The following is a 17,919-nucleotide window of genomic DNA, read 5'->3' as shown; positions in this document are numbered from 1 at the left end:
CAGCAATGTTTAGCGGTGTTAGCATCGTACAGGAAAATGCACCTTTGCATAGGTACAAAAATATATGCTTCCATCTTTAAACTAAATAGATAGCGCTGAGAGGAAAACTTTATGGCTCCAAGCGTCAAATTTACATGCGCTGACTTTGAAGACTCTTCTATTGTTTCTCTGCTTTTGCTTCCATACGTAGGAGGAAGCAGTTTTCATAAAATAGCTGAAGTTGATACTCAATAGGATATTAATTTCGGATGTTTTGGCAATGTATTTAAAAGAGGTAATGAGGGACACGTGCGCGTTGATCAAGTACAAATAGACGGAGGGGTTGTAGCTGGGTAAATTTTCGGCGGTTCATATTATTGAATTACGAATAAAGTAAACACCACTCGATGTTTTTTTTTTGCTCATTACGAATAAAATAATCATTTTTGTCGGAAATGAATTTTACCCCATATATATATATATATATATATATATATATATATATATATATATATATATATATGTATATGATTCCCGCCTTGAAAATATGGTCTTAAGGAGCCATCCAAACAATGGTCTAGCATTCGAAATAATTCAGTGCTAAAAGTTAATTTAGATAGACAACGTCGTCGAGTTGAAAAAAAGGCACCGAGTTGCATGTTCACTTTATTTGTAAGTCAATAACATGGACTGCTAAATATTTACCCTTTTTTGTTATGCTCATTCGCTTTTTTACAAAAATTTTGGAGATTTTTAGGGAGTTTGAAGTATACCACCTCCTCTCTCCATGGGGGCCTATAAGGGGGGCAGGGGGTGCCATTTCCCCTGGCTAAATGACGCTGCCTTATATTTTTTTTGAGACTTCTATTAAACAGCATTGGAGGTGCCAAATACACCAGGTAAGTAACCCCCCCCTAAAATTCAGCTTATGGGCACCCATGTCCCTCTCTATTTATGTACTTCTATGGATACGTATGCTGAAATTTAGATAAAGCCAATATCTTAAATATAATCTAGAAACCCTCATATAGCCTCAGCTTAAAGTTCTTTTAATTAAAATCTAGGTCAACCTATGGACAGTGACCAGGGGTTAGTTTTATTGGGGGGGGGGGGTAACGATTTTACAGAGGGTGAGATGTCAGAAAAAATATTTTCAATTATTTTTGAAAAAATATTTTATGAGACCGCACTCTCTGAGCATGACAAACTAAAACAACCTAAAGATTTTGATCTATTTGCAAGCATTTGGATCTCAGTGTAGAATTAAGATTAAAAATTACAGAGGAAAGTCCACGGGATAATGTGAATAGATTAACCTTAAAAATAAAATAAAATAGAAAAAAGCATTTTCTTAAGCAATTATGAAAGGGTATTTGAACAAAAAAGCCGGAATCGGATGCAGGGTCGTATCCAGGATTTTTTTCGGGGGGAGGGGGGGTATAAAAGAACTTTTTCGGGGGGGGGGGGGGTGAAAAAAACTTTAAAAACGCATCAAAAATTTGTTTATATGTATTTTTGTTACGTTTTGTACGAGTCAGATAAACATTTCGGGGGGGGGGGCTCACACCCCTCTCCCTTGATACGGCCTTGATTGGATGGATAGGACTTTTATTTGGGAATTTAGAGGTTTTTTGAATGCTGATTACTTATCAGGTATGGTCAGAGGTCATATTAGGTTGGGAAATAGGATATTGTGAAATAAAATACAGACTGCTACATATTCTGTAAGTTATTAATTCAGAATGAGCGCGTCCGTGCTTGTCCAGCTCTCAGCATTGATGTGTTTTATAACGTTGTTAAAAATATAATTTGTACCAATTTTATTTGGTTATAACAGGCTAATAAAATCAATAAAGGGTAGAGCTCCCTACTTTCTTTCCTGACTCAGAACTAACTTAAAAAAAGCAATGGAAAGTAGAAGAAGAAGAAGGTATTGAAAATGAATTGGATTTGATTTCCATCCACGTCTTCTTACAGCAACACAATAATATAAATTAAAGACAATCTTAACTTTGACCTTCTTGCCCCCCCCTCCCCCCAATAAAAATGCTGGAGCTACGCCCCTGATCTTACGTGAGGTTTTTTGCATGACGATTACATACCAGGTATGATCAGAGATCCTATAAGGTTGTGAAATAAAATACAAAAGATAAGAATTAATAAGTTCATTATAAATGAGGCCGAGACAAGTTTCTCCTATATCACTATTATGGACCACTGTTTCGTGAATACGCTTCTTGACTCCAACTGTTTCCCTGAAAACTGGCGCGAGACCTTTAAAAATTAGGATACCTTTGCGTGAAAACTTGCGCGGTATTTGGGGGCAATAATGGAGATGTTATCAAACAAATTGAAATGATCTGGGTTGTCGTAGACATGTTGAACAAAGGCGGAATCAAAATTCTTGAGCCTTGGGTATAACCTCGTGACTTCGTTTATTGGAAACTTATGGTATTTATCTCCTAATTGTTGGTGGATCCTTCCAATATATTCAATATAGAAACAACCACAATAACAAAGGATTTTACAAACTCCTCAGAACGGGACTGGTTTTAAGCCTTAGTAGAATGTATCTATGGAATTCTAGCACAGCTCTACACCTTTTCAAAGAGAGTCAGTACTCCGTCACTTGGTATACACTACAGTTTAACGTGCACATTGCAAAAAGCTGGCAAACCTATAAAGTGGTCAAACACGTTTTGAGAGTATTGTCGAGGTTTTATAACGCAATTAGCCTGGTTTTTTGCTATATCAATTTCACTAGAATATGCACTACAGTTTCACTTGCACATTTTAAAAAGCTGGCAAACATATAAAGTGGTCAAACATGTTTTGAAACTATAGTCGAGGCTGTATAAGACAATCAGACTGTTTTTTTGCTATTGATATCAATTTCACAAGAATAAGCAATACAGTTTCACGTGGACATTTTAAAAAGCGGGCAAACCTATAAAGTGGTCAAACACGTTTTGAGAGTATAGTCGAGATTGTATAACACAACCAGACTAGTTTTTGAGGCAACACCCATTTTTCTTAGGGCCAATCAGAGAGAGAGCGGAGGTTACTCCATATACAATAACTTTATGGGTAATTGGGTTCGAATAAAAGGAGAGATATTTCATTGCAATTCATATTACTACGAGAATTGATTTCAGAGAGAATAGATTATTTGAGAGCATATTAGTAGAAAAAATAAGTGGAGTATTTACACTATTGGCGATTGATGGTGGAGCGTGCAGTAGCAAGGATATACGAGTACTAAACTTGGCTGTGGAAATAACCGGAGGTTGTAGACTATGCCTTCAATTGGATGATATGCATGTTAGATATCTGATATCATTAAGCAAATTTAAAATGGTGGAACAATTATGTTTTGCTATAAAACTGAATATTGTGCATATAAATAGACTTCAGGCAGCATTAGATGTGCTAGTGAAATATATTGATGAGAACAAAATGCATCAGTGATTATTATTGTTGTAATTATGCTCAATAAAATTGTTTCTAAATCAAAGGTATTTTTCTTTCTATAGTAGACTAGCGTATATATTTAGAATAGAAAAAAAATTTGGTTAGTCTGAAGTTGGTTGTGAGAGTGTTAGGACTCTAAAAAATGGATAGATTTTTGAGAAAAGAGCAAATCATGGGGAATCTAGTGTATATGGAAAAATGTTTGATTCTAGATGATGATTTTCCAAAGCTGTCTATTCAAAGGAAGATATTTTCTCAGGGAATGCTTGTCGATATAATGAAAACTGATTCTTCGTCATTAGACTATTGTATGAAGCTTCTACGCTGTGGTCCAAATGCATTTACACAATTTATTGATATATTAATCACGACACGGCAAAATGATATTGTGGATATACTTTGAAACACTAGTTTAGAAACTTAGGACTTTTTTCTCATGAGAAAAATGGTGTTCAAGGATGATTTACTCCTCTCTCTCTCTCTCTATCAATCCCACTCAATTTGTTGTTGTTGCTAGCTCAGTTTCATTGTGGCAGTGAGAGTGTCAACACATGAAAAAATGTTTCATACATGTCCACTATGCATGTACACACTGGGCAGCTGGTCATCATGTGAGAATTGTACAATGATTGATGAGTATGATGAAAAGTGCAGATTATGCAACCCGTGTAAATTGCATAGAGGATATGCTGTACAAATTAAAGGTTGTAATTCCTGTCTTGAAGAGGTTTGTGACTCTCATCCTAGAGGACACCTATGCTCGAATTGCCACTATGATAAATGTAATCAATGGGAGAATACATATCCCGGTATGATTGGAAAGAATCCGAACCGTGATTTTAGTTTACTGCTAAGAGATTGGTATCGTCGTGGTTTTAGATTGTTCTGGGAGGAGGAGCCGGGTCAGCGATTCAACTGTTGGAACAACAAAGGAATTTAGTTTCTACGTCATCGTTGTGAAGACAATGGGTGTTATGATTATAAGCCCATTGATTTTTATTTGGCTTCGACGGAATGTGATTCGCCACTTGAGGACACTGTTTGTGACATTGCTTCAAATAAGCAAATTGAAACATGTGAATTCTACAGAATGAATGAGAATAGTATCATTGACTATACAAAGAGATATAACAAGACCTAAGTTACAGTCTACTGTAGAAAATGCGAGCCTGACATTGCAGTACATCAGGATCAGTACACTGGGAATTCGGATAATGTACCTGCATTAGTTGCTCTCGACCACTACCTATATCTAGTAGAAGATGAAATCTAAAGAGGAGAAAAGTTGTTTTTTATCATGTACATACATTTTTTTCATTTAATAATAAAAAATTTCACATACATTTTTATAAAAATTTATTCGTATGGCACTAAAATAAATATTAAACACGTTTGTAGGTATATTTTACAATAGAAAGTCGTTCAATCGAGGTAAGTCAACGTAGATGTCGAGAAACTGCTTGTAGTTATAGCCACGACGTCCGAAAGTGAAAAAGAGTAGGGCATGAAAGCCACATGTCTTAGTCGTTAAATCCTGTACTCTTCATTGATTTTGAATAGTAGTTTTCCCACTGCTTTCAATGAACTTGCTGATGTATGGAGTGTAGAATTTATACGATAAGCTAAGAGAATCAAAAAAATCAATATTCTTTGCCGTTTGAAAGATGCATAGGCAATGACCTGTCTTCAAATTGATTGACTGCTATTAACAATGATTAAGGTATTGTTAACACTTGGAATTTTTTCAGTGAAGTCCGATGCTAGGCAATAGGACTTGTGCTGGGACATGTATGGATCCATACTAAATACGTTGATTTTTTGGTTTCTGTTCATGGTGCTAGGTCTAGTAGAACACTGCCGTCGGGTGTGATTTCCCAATAGGTTTCAAATTGACTCAATGATATTAGCGTGATACTCTCAGTCAAAGCATCGGCAAATGTACACTCTAAACGTACATTCCCTGTTCGTACTATGCTCATATCCTGGGTCCCCGACAGGTCCAAAACAATTACACCATGATTTTTTAAAAACAAATAATCGGTTATTCCATTTTCAAATAGTTGAGAGTCATGATTTAGGGATTGCATGGTCAACTCGTACAGAGTTCTATAGGATTTTTTGTCAAATGATAAAGTGTACAGTGGAATACCATTCACTTTGCACACAAGGCTAGATAGACCGAAAAATTAAAATAATGGGGGATTCAGTCCAGGATCCAACAGCACTGCCACTCTTCACAAAGGCCAAAGTCAATTTTGATGGGATTTCCCCATTGATAAATGATGAATCGCTATAGCTCGGAGAGCTGGTGGCAATGTGACCTTGATTGGTGATCGTATGGGGGACAAGAAGTTTAATGTTGTTGCCATTGGCTCTTAGCTTTTCCACTGCCAATGCAACAGAGCTCATAACCTGTTGTTTTCGGACGTTGAGAATTGCCGATGTGATAATGACATTTGCATCGGGTGCTGCAGGAAGTGTTTTTCTCAAAATGAAATTCGATGGGGCTAGTTGCAACTTTATGTCAATCTTGACATTGGGGGGCAACCATTGGGATATATTGAATATCCCATGATTTAATTTTCCAACTAAATGATGCTCCTGGCACACTGCAGTAGTCAAATCACCGTCAGTATCCACACCTGATCAATAATCATAGCCCAATGATTGTCATCTCAACTCCTTATAAGCCTTTGGTGTCATCATCATAAATTGTATGTAGCTTGCATAGTTGGATAAATAATTGCTAGTGCTCACCAATTTTCCATTAATAAATACATCAATTCGTTTAAAAAGGTTGTGTAGAATACAGTTTTCGTAAGAGAGACCATCGGCAGCAGTTGGAGTTGTATTATCTGACTTTTTCTTCGCTGCAACATTTAAATCAATAAATGTTGATGACAAATCAAGGAAATAGTCTTCATTGGAAAATATTTGAAAGTGAATATTTTCCGAGAGGGGTTGCTGGGGGTGAAATTGTTCATAGTAGCCAAACTTGACACAGACATCAACATTTCCAGAATTAAACACATTCAATGTGGAGCTGATTGAAGGACATGATTCCTTGTGGGAGAGATAAATCATCTCAAGAGAAGAAATCCTTCTTAGTTCTAACAATCTTTTTCTTTTTCTTCTTCTGCTTATTGGTCTTCCTTGTTTTATTTCTCAAAGTCCTTGTTGATGTCCTTCGCTTCCCGCCTGGGTAGAGACTGATGAGTGAATGAGGCGCACGCATCCTTTTCAAGCCCTTCCCATTTTCCTGAGATATTAATTCCTCACCAACGGCTCTTGCTAAAGATCTAATATTTTCCTTAACACTTTCGTTGAAATTATTACCCGACCCCCAGTCCTGTAGTGTTGAGGCAGCAAAATTTGATACAGCAGGTACAAGATATTTTCTGGCAAGGGGTAGTGCAGAACGAAATAGCCTAGCAAACTAGCTACCAAGACCATAGCCAGACATTGTAGTACGCCCCTTGTAGTAGTCCAATCCATTGCCTATTTGACTTGGACTCAGAGCACCAACATAGCAATCGATATCGGGACAGACAAATGGAATTCTTCTATTGTTCATTTTAGTAGGTGTTATCGCCGACAATAGGGCGAAAATGACATGTAATCACTGCCAAATCTTTTGTTATTGCTAGAGGATCACCCAATTCACTTCTTAGTGTTAACTGACAGAGTTCCAAATACGAAGTGTTTACAGGAACATACTGAAGATGCTTTATATTATAGGGATGAACAAGTTCATGAGTTGTTTTTCGTTCAAGAACACGTAGGAGGGGAACATTTGAATTACCAACTCTCGATGTTTCCACAAAAGATGCATAGAGAAATATGCAAGAGTCCGAGGCGAAACCAGGTGGATAATAAGCAAAAATAACTTGATCCATCCCGTAAACGAAGCCAGCGTTTTCCCATTGATCACATTCTGTTTAAAGCCAAGACCATCTCTCAGATTATCATTCAGAATAATTATTTCAGTGTCAACAGGTGAGGTTATGTAAATCCTATCCTGTTCCAAGGAATAATTAAAATGGAATGTACCATTCCTACGATATGATATTTTTCTATTGATTGTACGACACAAATCGGTCATATTATCGTATTCAATATATTTCAATTTGACATGTGGATATTCGCTAGATTTAAGTGTTTTAACCCATTCATAGTCGACAAAGAGTGACCAATCGAATGGTATAACTTTTATATCATACACACGATCCTTTCTCAGGATGTCATAGGTATTTTTGAGAATACAATCGACAAGAGCCACTTCATACTTCCCCTCATCGAATTTGATGGCGGGGGGGAGTTTCGTCCAAAATCACTGGTCTTATTCAAGTCGTTGTAGAGAGGATCGGAAACGCTGGACATAAATGTTACATAGAAATCATTAGGCATTGTCAATATCTTCAACACCGATCCAAGAATCAAAATCAGAGTTGTATCCTAGCCACCGAACAAGTAACTATTTATTACCCCTGTTAGTACGAGTCTTTAATATCTTCTCAATTTGATAGATTTCACTATTATTTTTAACTTTTTGTAGTTCATAGTCATAAAAGTCACCGAGAATCTCTTCATCTTTGGTATCACGCAAACAAAAAGTTATGGGTTTAGTGTTTAGGATTTGCGCAACTTTGAAAAGTTGTATGTAAAATAAGTTAATACCCTTTTCAAAAACATTAATTTTCCTATTAATTCGAACAGTATCACCAACATTGAACTTTTTCTTCTTGACAATCGTTTTACTGAAATATTATTTAAGAAAGGTGTCAATCGTATCATGATCATGATGATGAACTTCTGTTAAGGTTGAGCTGGACAATGATCAATGAGATCTTTGATTATAAATCAACATGGTTTCATCTAAGTGACGCATAAATGCATATGTATTTTTCAATGTGAAATATCTTGAAATTAAAAGTTAAACAGTTCGTTTTAAACGTTCGGCCAATGTAGCCTTTATAGGAGTATGACTATGATAGAGCAGTGTATTATATTTCGCTAGTACTTTTGCAGAATGGAGACTAACAAATTCACTACCGAGATCCGTTTGAATTTTTTTATACGAATCCTGTTCGAGAATACTTTCAACAGCCTGAACAACTTCAACACCTCTTTTCGAGTGCAATGGAATGGCACATGCATAGCGACTAAAAACACTGATTGCAAGTAGAATATACTTTTACGGTGTATTGTTACGTCTTTGAATCTCATCTAGGGTTAAGAGATCTTCTTGCATTGTGTGCAGTGAGTAAAAGGCTTCAGTTTTTCGATAACGATTACCGCAAAGTCTATGATTTATCTGCAGAATGTTATTAGGTTCAATTCTAAGATAATAGTGTACACTTTCAGTGCAAAATCGAGTGGCGTTTTACGCTGTGTTGGGAGAACATCATCTTTCCAAAGCGACATTATTTTCATAAGCACGGTTCAGAACTTCAACCCTTTTGAATGTAAATGTGTAGTTTAACGTCCGCTACCCTTTTGTATACTGGTGTTTGGTGGTTCTGGTGGTAACATTGACTTGATACGTCTTCGCTTTTGTCTAGCTATCAGTGGTGTCTTGCTCCTCCTCCTTATTGTGAAGTTTCCAATAGGTGTGCTGGTATTTTCCAAAATCGATTTAAAATCTTCTTCTTCTTCTTCTTCTTCATGTTCATATTTTAATGGTGTTGACAAGGGTTTATGTTCATTTAATTTTTTTAGAATTTGCCTATTGCTAATAAGGCTTTTGGTGAAGTTTAATGTATTTATAAAGTTGTATAGATGAGCGTCAAATGATAATAGTCCTTTACGATTTGTAACCATATCATAGATTAAATCAAGTAGATTATAGCTCTTGCCTTGAATTATAATATCTTTCCCATTGCTATCAACTTGAATTTGATCTTGACCACTTTCCATGAGATATGTTAGGAGTCGTTTAATTTTTTCACCAAATTAGTGGGGCAATAGATTTACAATTTTCGATAAAATTGAAACCAATTCCTACTTCTTTAATTGTGCTCCAGCAGCAGCAGAATCCTGAGATGATTCTTTTTTGTGATCAATACGACTGGCCTTCGCGCGATAGGGTTTATGTTTGTCCACTCGGCGAAGTGCATCTTGAAGTAAAAACAGTTTTTTATCATCCTCAATATTCTTGTTGTCAATGAATTTACTCAGATTGTCCTCATAGTGTTCCGCAGGTGAAAGAGCGAGTTCTATTGGAGTCAATTTATAGGGTTTGGCCATTCTCTAGAGAAAACTGTTTACAAGTCCTGCAATTAATGGCAGTAAAAGTTTGAAAAAGCTACCGCCTGCCTGAAGAAGACGCTTCCTTTTAAAATTCTTTCCTTTGTTTTTAGAGGCCAATGTACGTACAATGGAACGATGTTGCTTAGCCTGTTGCTTAACTACTTCTGGCAGTTGGACATTACCCTCGGTCAAATTTAAACAAAGTTCAGATATTAGGTTAATGAAATCATTGTCAATACCAAGTTTAAGTATGGCTTTCCTAAGTGGGGGTTTTGAAGTGCTTAGAACTGAAAATAAATGTCTATTTTCATGTAGTTTCTTCAGTGTCATGATAGCAACTAATCGGTCTTTTTACTGTTCACGGGGGGATATACTGTAATTTCATTGTCGAAAATATCTGTGACTACACGCAAATCCTCGGGTGTATTTTGATTAAGATCCAATAGGATATAGCCGTAGGGTTTATTAGTTGCCTCATTGTACGCTGAGACCAGAAATTTCGGAGCGCCTGAATATATTTGTTTATTTAGAGTTATTAGCGAGCTAGAATCACGAACAACTCTGTAGATGATACAGTAGGTGCAGTTCAATGCAAGTGTTCGCATACATTTGCTCTGATGAAAGAGATTGTGTAAAACCAGAGTAATGGAAATCTGTTCATGATGAGAGTGAACAGTGAACAATTGCAACATTTCCTGGGACCATTGTTTAATAGATTCAGCCACATCGTCCATAATCAACCAAGAGTTTGGTTCAATAATGTTGAAAACATCAAGTCCCTTTATGAATTGTATCTGCACCAATCCCGCCGTTCCAATTGCTTTTATTTTATCGTATGACTCCTGCCAAATACTATAACAATAGTAGATTTTTTTTGGCTTTTCCACAAACATTTTATCGCAATTTTTTATTATTTTAGTTAAGAGTGTTGTTTTGCCTGACATTGATGGCCCACACAGAGACGATCTGAATAGCGTTTTAAATTGATATAAGTTCCCTCCAACAGTTCACTTGGACAACTACCTGTAGATTATAGTCGCCTAATGATTAAATAATTTTCCTATTACTACTATTCTGCTAAGAAACAATAACGAGAAGAAGAAGAACAAAATCAATAAAGAATCATATTTCTTGTATTATAAACAGCACTTTACAGAAAACAAAGAAAAATACACTTAAGATTTGTTTAATTTATTTATAATAAAAAATATTTATTTAAAAAATGCACTAGATAAAGCACTTTAATAAATATACTTTATTTATTTATAAATACAAGATTTAATGAAAAAATACACTTGGAATAATATCACTTTTTTTTTAATTTGAATGCAACATGTATATTTACAAAAAAATCTGCTCTAAGCAAAAAAAAAAGATACCTTTGGTAGTGGCGACGCGCCCCCCGCTGGCGGCCGGCCGGGCGAGCTTTTTAGAGATCTCCAAGATCGTACTGCCTGCAGCAATATTTTTATTCAGGGCAATACTTCTTTTTTTTCTATTCAATAGTACCATGTCCGGGCCAATGATTGTGAAGAAAGTGTAATTTGGATCGGCAATAATTCGAGCACATTGTTTGGGGATCGGTCACGACGTCACAACGATTCCTATTGCGATCACTCGCACATTTTACCAAAAGCCGAATTTAAAATAAGCTTATAAATTTCTTTTTCGGCTTTTGTGTGCGCTTCAGAAAGTTTCTAGACAAAAGTGCCTACACACGTATTCAGAAAGAGCTTTTGGCTAAACTGGAGGGCTCTATGAACCTTTGTGATGTTGAAACCATTGTTGCACATCCATTTTAAAGCCACATGATGTACAAAAATATATTTCTTGACAGAAGTCCAACAATAAGTTTTTGTTTTGAAGGTGACAATTGCAATCCGGCCAGCCCTACCAAAGGTCTATTGCAGGGGCTCAAGGAGTCCCTCGTACCAAGTCTATGGATGCATGGAATAACAAAATCCTTTACTGAATCGTGAAGCTCAACTGGTATCTCCCCATCAATTTCAAAAAACCATCCAACCAGGCCATTCTCCTCAACACTTTCAATTTTGTGAAAATGGGGAGCTTGAGGATCATTTAGTTATTTATATTCATTGTCCGCCAATGCGTAATGGGATAAGAGAAAGGGGAAAAGGAATTATTATAAATGAATGCCGCCTCTGAATCTGTCCTCGTCTTTTCTCCCGTGGGGTTAGCCTCCAAGACACGATCCCAGTGAACAATACAAACATCCATCCATGACTGCTCAATAAACATGTGCTGATCGATGTCGGAAATCAGCCCAATTTTTTAACCACTAAGTTTCAAGGTGAGGTCCATTACCAGATGAGGAGATGAAAAATAATATCCTAAATCAAATTTAAATTCCCCATATATTTTTTCTATATTTTTCCATATAATGTCAAGAAGAATTAGCACTTCACTAGACACACACAGCTTGCAATGGTTAAACCCATTTTTACACCCTCCCTCTGCCGACACTTTCTTAGCAAAACTGTATTCATCGGGGGTGCACCTACAATCGCGAAGACTGTCATGAAACGATTCGATCGAGGGAATAGTTTCCTCGGCGAGTCTCGACATGGAACAGTAATAATCATTAGGATACACGCCCTTGACCGTCAACAAATTATATAAATCATTTGGAAATTGTTGCTTGAGAAGGGGGAAAGCGTTGCAGCCGTCATCGTTCTTCTGCACTTGAATTAATTCGCTCAATGATCTGGGGAAAAAATGTAGGAATCTAAAAAGCGAATTTTATTCGTGTACTCAATTTCGTCTTCAACATATCCCCACATAAATTCCAAAACAAGCAACTTTTCTGATGATTTAGGAATGATTTTGTAGGAAAAGCTGTCTAACACCCATGCATCATCCACTGTTCCATTTCTTTGAAGATGTGCCATTGCTGGTAGCACATACTTCAGATCGTAGTTAGAATTATGTATAAAAACCGGAAGAAAGAGTTGCTGTTTAATTTTTAAACTACATGAATTGTGAGCCCACCCCCGAAAGTTACTTTTCCCCGTTGAATTGGGGTTAATAAGATGATTTGTTCCTGGACAGCGTCTTTTGGGGCAAGAGCACCCCTACAAAACCAATAAATTGTCCCCTTTTCTAGTGCCAGTTGCTCCTTATCTGATAATGACATTGGGTAGTTGGTGTGACGCAATCGTGAAATTGCACCGTTCGCTGTTTTTATTAAAGACACAAATAACTTTTCCATGCTACCCTCCTTATCCATAGCAAAAAAAACTCTTCCAGCTGCATTTTATTATTGGAATCGCGACGGGCATGCGCATAGGAACACGCAACTAGTTTGTGTTCCTTGACTATATTTGACCTTGATGTGTCTGATACCTCCACCAGTCTTGATTCACAATCCAAAGATACTTTATCAAGCTGTAGCAGAAAATTTTGGAAGTTTTTAAATTGTAAAGTATCTTTGCCTTCTGCCGGCATTTCTATTCTTTGATTGCCATGAATTTTGCAGTGATCCGAGAATGTTCTTTCAGATCTAAATGAGGAAAGGCACATGGGGCAATAGTGACATTCTCCTTTCTTCGTGCCTTGGGATAAGAGTCGACTTATTGCCGTAACGGGGAAAAAATGACAGTAGGAGTTTACATCTTTAGGAGGCTCAGAGACAATCCATACACAATTTTTAATAGTATCTACCGACGGTGTCCAAATTAAGCATAAAATCCCCTTTTTCTTTGGTTTCTTTTCTCCACTCACAATTTCCGTATCATACTTGTTAACAACCACCCCCAACCCAAGATTTTCGTTTGCTATTTCAAATATGGTTCTTTGTTTTAAGGACACCGGATATTTCCCCTCTAAACAATCAAAATTTACTTTAGGGAAATCGTCTCCACCATTACGTGCAATGTTGTCGACATTTTTCATTCTTGAATCTTTTTAATGTTTTATGGGCTGCTGCTAAAAATGCATATTTAAAGCATTGCAGCCCTGTGTCAAAATTGAAACCCTGAACCCCTTTGGTAGCCGACAAATCTCGGTGGCATTTTATTTGTCGGCTACTACCCGCCCCTCTTAAAATAAAGTTTTTTCTAAATCTACTGAAATTCAGATCCATGTGTTCAATGTATAAAATTGTGGACCCACTTCCCCTCTCGTTAAATGTGTCCAAAGTTGATATTAATTTATTAACCCAACTGAAAAAGTTACCCTCAAATTCACTTAGACCAGGGTAAAAAGTTTGATTGCCAGTTGAAAAATGAAAATAAAAAATGTCCCAGGATGTCCCCTTTTGTAAATAAACTTTTTGATTTACCGATGCCTTTATCCCCCCCTGACCCCCCCAATTCTGAATCTGAATCTCAATAAGTGCTCGAATTCGGTCGACGTAGGTATGAAGAACATTTGCAGGGTCTGTTAAAATTACATCCCCGTCAACCAGGTTTTCCTCAGGGGGATTAAAATCTACCCTATGTGTTTGCAAGTGACCTAGAGCAGACTCTAACAAATAAAATTCACGTAGTTCCGGGGACGTGACACTATTTTCATGTCCTGCACCTATTTGCACAGGACTCAATTCACTAATAGTAAAGTCATCGTCGAAAATGTCCCCGGAATCATTAGATCCAACAATTTCCATAAGGCTATCCATTTCTTCCGTTGTAAATTGAAAATCCTGGGGGATACTAAATGACATACCTTCACTAACATCATCCGGCGAGAGGGGACAATTACCCACGATTTTTTGAAGTCCTGGGACAGGGAAGGCAGTTGTTTTTGTAGCTTCCCCCTGAAACTAAAATGAATGGATTGAGTTTTTTTTTCTTTGAGGAAAGTTTTATCACAATTATAGCACACTATTTATTTTTTTTTCTTAGTCGGATTTGTATTCATATTATTTATCAAATAAGATGTTTTTTTCTGAATTGGATTCGTATTTATCAAACAAATGCATAATAAATTACAAATTTTTGCTTATAGCATTATTTATAAAACACGCGCATAATAAATTACAAATTTTGTTAATAGCACATGCACACGCTCACACGGAAACACGTTCACACACACACACATACGCACACACGCGCACACACACACATGCACACACAAGCACACGTACATGCTCACACACACATGCACACGTTCACACATACACACACGCACACACACACACACATACGCACGCGCACACACACACACACGCAAACACGTTCACACACACACACACACGCACACACACACACGCACACACACGTACACACTCACACACCCACACACACATGCGCACACAGGAACACACACACACACATCGCAACGTTTGACTAATAGCAATAAAATACGGTAAAAAAAATCACTCAATAATTGTCTTAATACTTCATTAAAAAAACTAACTCTTTTTTCCTACAAATCTAGCCATCCATAAAAAATAGCGATCAGACTAGAAGTAGATTCCTCTTTCTACAAATCTACCTGTTTTTACAAATCTACTATTTGTAATAGCAATAACGTCAAGTACATTAGGTAAAAATGCTTACATTTACAAATTCAGACTGCACTTGTGTGCCGGATGGTCCTGACAAAGCATGATGGGGGATAGATGGGACGGTGATGTCCGTCTCTTGCATAGATTTGGCGGCGATGTCACTGGCTTTTACAGATGAGCCAGCGGGTTTCACCATCCTGTGAGCAGCCGCCCATTCTCTTCAGTTTTTGACCAGACTGTATTCGCATTGTCCTGAATGGCTCAGCTATCTTTAGTTGTTTCATTGAAGTAGCGCCATTAGCCTTAGCTCTCTTTTAAGGGGAGGAACGCATTATTCAAAATTATCCTTAAAAAGAAGAAAAAATTTAGTATGAAAAAGCGATCACCCTTTTTACAGAAGAAAAAATTAGTACCCCCGCTGCATCAAATCCAACACAATGATTTAAAATATAGATCTAAAAATAGTCAGCCATAAATATGGTATATTTGACAGCTAACCAAACACTAAACTTCAGTGTGGCGTGTCGGAATGACCACATTAGTTTTCTTGTCAAAGGGTATACGTGTCTGCACAAACCCCCCCTCCCCCATCCTCCCCTTACTTTTCATGCGAAGAAATAGTTTGTTTTCACCTTACAACGAAGGTGTTAGAATTGATACATTGCCCCCTTCCCCGCCTTATATTTTTATAAGAGCCTCTTAATCATCAAATAGAATATCTCGTTTAATTTGGCCAAAAATACAATCTCTTTTTCAAAGTGTCTTGAATTACACAAACACATGTGTCATTAATCCATGGCTATAAGACAAGCGTGTAAAGTCTGCTTCTAAACCGTACCCTTTTCTGTAACAGGATTATAAACACAGGTGGTTTTATTTAGACCGGAAAAGAAAGCACACTCTATTTTAATAATGAGGAAATGATATTTTTTGAACGATAGAACTATTTGTAATGAATGAATTAATCTCGTAAACTGAGGGGGAGGGAAGAGGGGGTTTACGTAATGGAAAAAAGAGTGTATTTTATGTGTTCCGTCGACTATAATCCTCATATTGTAGAGTGTATATTGTTGGGGGTAGGGGTGGGGATATGCCCTGAATTTGAATTTACTAGTGGGGTGGTAAAATGATTTTATTTGGAAATAAATTAAGACAATTTAGTAAACTGAACTCACAGTATAAATCAATGTATCCACAGCTTCAAAGTCAATAATATCAAATGTGTTATCCATGATGTTAAAACATTATGAAAATTTAATCGTAACGCATGGGCATTTTATACAAAATCTCAAGGACGAATGAAAATCACTCCTTTTATTTTAATCCAATTACCAGTCAAGTTATCATATATTGAGTAACCTCCGCTGTCTCTGATTGGCCCTAAAAAATAGGTGTTGCCTCAAAAACCAGTCTGGTTGTGTTATAGAATCACAAGTATACTCTCAAAACATGTTTGACCACTTTATAGGTTTGCCAGCTTTTTAAAATGTTCAAGTGAAACTGTACTGTATATTCTTGTGCAATTGATATCAATAGCAAAAAACCAGTCTGATTGCGCAATACTACCTCCACTATACTCTCAAAACATGTTTCACCACTTTATAGGTTTGCCAGCTTTTTAAAATGTCCACGTGAAACTGCAGTACATATTCTTGTGAAATTGATATCAATAGCAAAAAACCAGTCTAATTGTGTTATAAAACCTCGACTATAGTTTCAAAACGTGTTTGACCACTTTATATGTTTGCCAGCTTTTTAAAATGTCCAAGTGAAACTGTACTGTATATTCTTGTGTAATTGATATCAATAGCAAAAAACCAGTCTGATTGTGTTATACAACCTCGACTATAGTTTCAAAACTTTTTTGACCACTTTATAGGTTTGCCAGCTTTTTGCAATGTGCACGTGAAACTGTAGTGTATACCTTGTGATGGAGTACTGACTCTCTTTGAAAAGGTGTAGAGCTGTGCTAGAATTCCATAGATACATTCTACTACCCTTGCAGGAGTTGAAAAAACCTCTGTATTTTGTTTAAATTTTTGAATGTGACATTAAGTTTATCTTTTATTTTAGAATTCTTCCCCGTTTGTCAATCAATTTAGGAATATAGGATAAAACGGTACTTATGTACTATCTGGAACACACGCGCTATATTATATAGGGAAGACGCTTGGAACCCTTCAAACGGGTATCTTTCAATAGAGAAATGGATTGCAAAGCTTGGTTTGTCATTGGTTTTACAATATTTAAACTATTGTTTTTTGGGGTCTAGGGGGAAAAGGTACCTAGGTTAGGCTAGGTATCTAATATATGCTATGCTTTACCCCCCCCCCCCCTAATATGCAAATGTATAGCCGAAATCTGTTTCTAAACTATTATATTTTTATCCTATTTTGTTTTATTTCATTAGCATTAACCAAACTTCACTTTTCGCGTTTGTTCCAGATAGTAAATAAGTACCGATACAACAGTGCAATTTTTCGCCGCCCACAAAAAAATTGCAGTTATTTGGACACCGAGGTGCTTATGATATTTTTCTGCCTTTTTAAACCTTTTGTTAATAATGGATTCCAGCAAATTTATGGTATATCCATTGCAAAATAAAATGTCCTTGAGATAGTTCAGTTCTGAGACAATGTGAACCTCAGAACGTATTTGTCGCTCGATGGACTAAGTATGTAACTATCCCCAGGGCTTCAGCTAAGGAGGGGGGGAGCAGCGGAGGCACTATGGAATTTACCCTATGTTTTCAG

General features: G+C 36.7%; 1 protein-coding gene across 3 annotated transcripts in view; it reads left to right on the top strand.

Annotated features, from left to right (window-relative positions):
* Positions 1–205: 205 nt before the first annotated feature.
* Positions 206–17,919, top strand: part of Kul (Kuzbanian-like) — a 314,434-nt gene continuing 296,720 nt past the window's right edge. For all 3 annotated transcript variants that reach the window (XM_089094817.1, XM_089094816.1, XM_089094818.1), the window contains exon 1: positions 206–274. The gene's annotated coding sequence lies outside the window, so the exon portion shown is untranslated. The remainder of the gene's footprint in view (positions 275–17,919) is intronic.

This window comes from Artemia sp. Qi Xiang Cuo, chromosome 9 (assembly GCF_049724085.1).
Source record: "Artemia sp. Qi Xiang Cuo chromosome 9, ASM4972408v1, whole genome shotgun sequence".
Taxonomy (NCBI): Eukaryota; Metazoa; Arthropoda; class Branchiopoda; order Anostraca; family Artemiidae; genus Artemia; species Artemia sp. Qi Xiang Cuo.
This window is presented reverse-complemented; position numbering and strand designations above follow the sequence as displayed.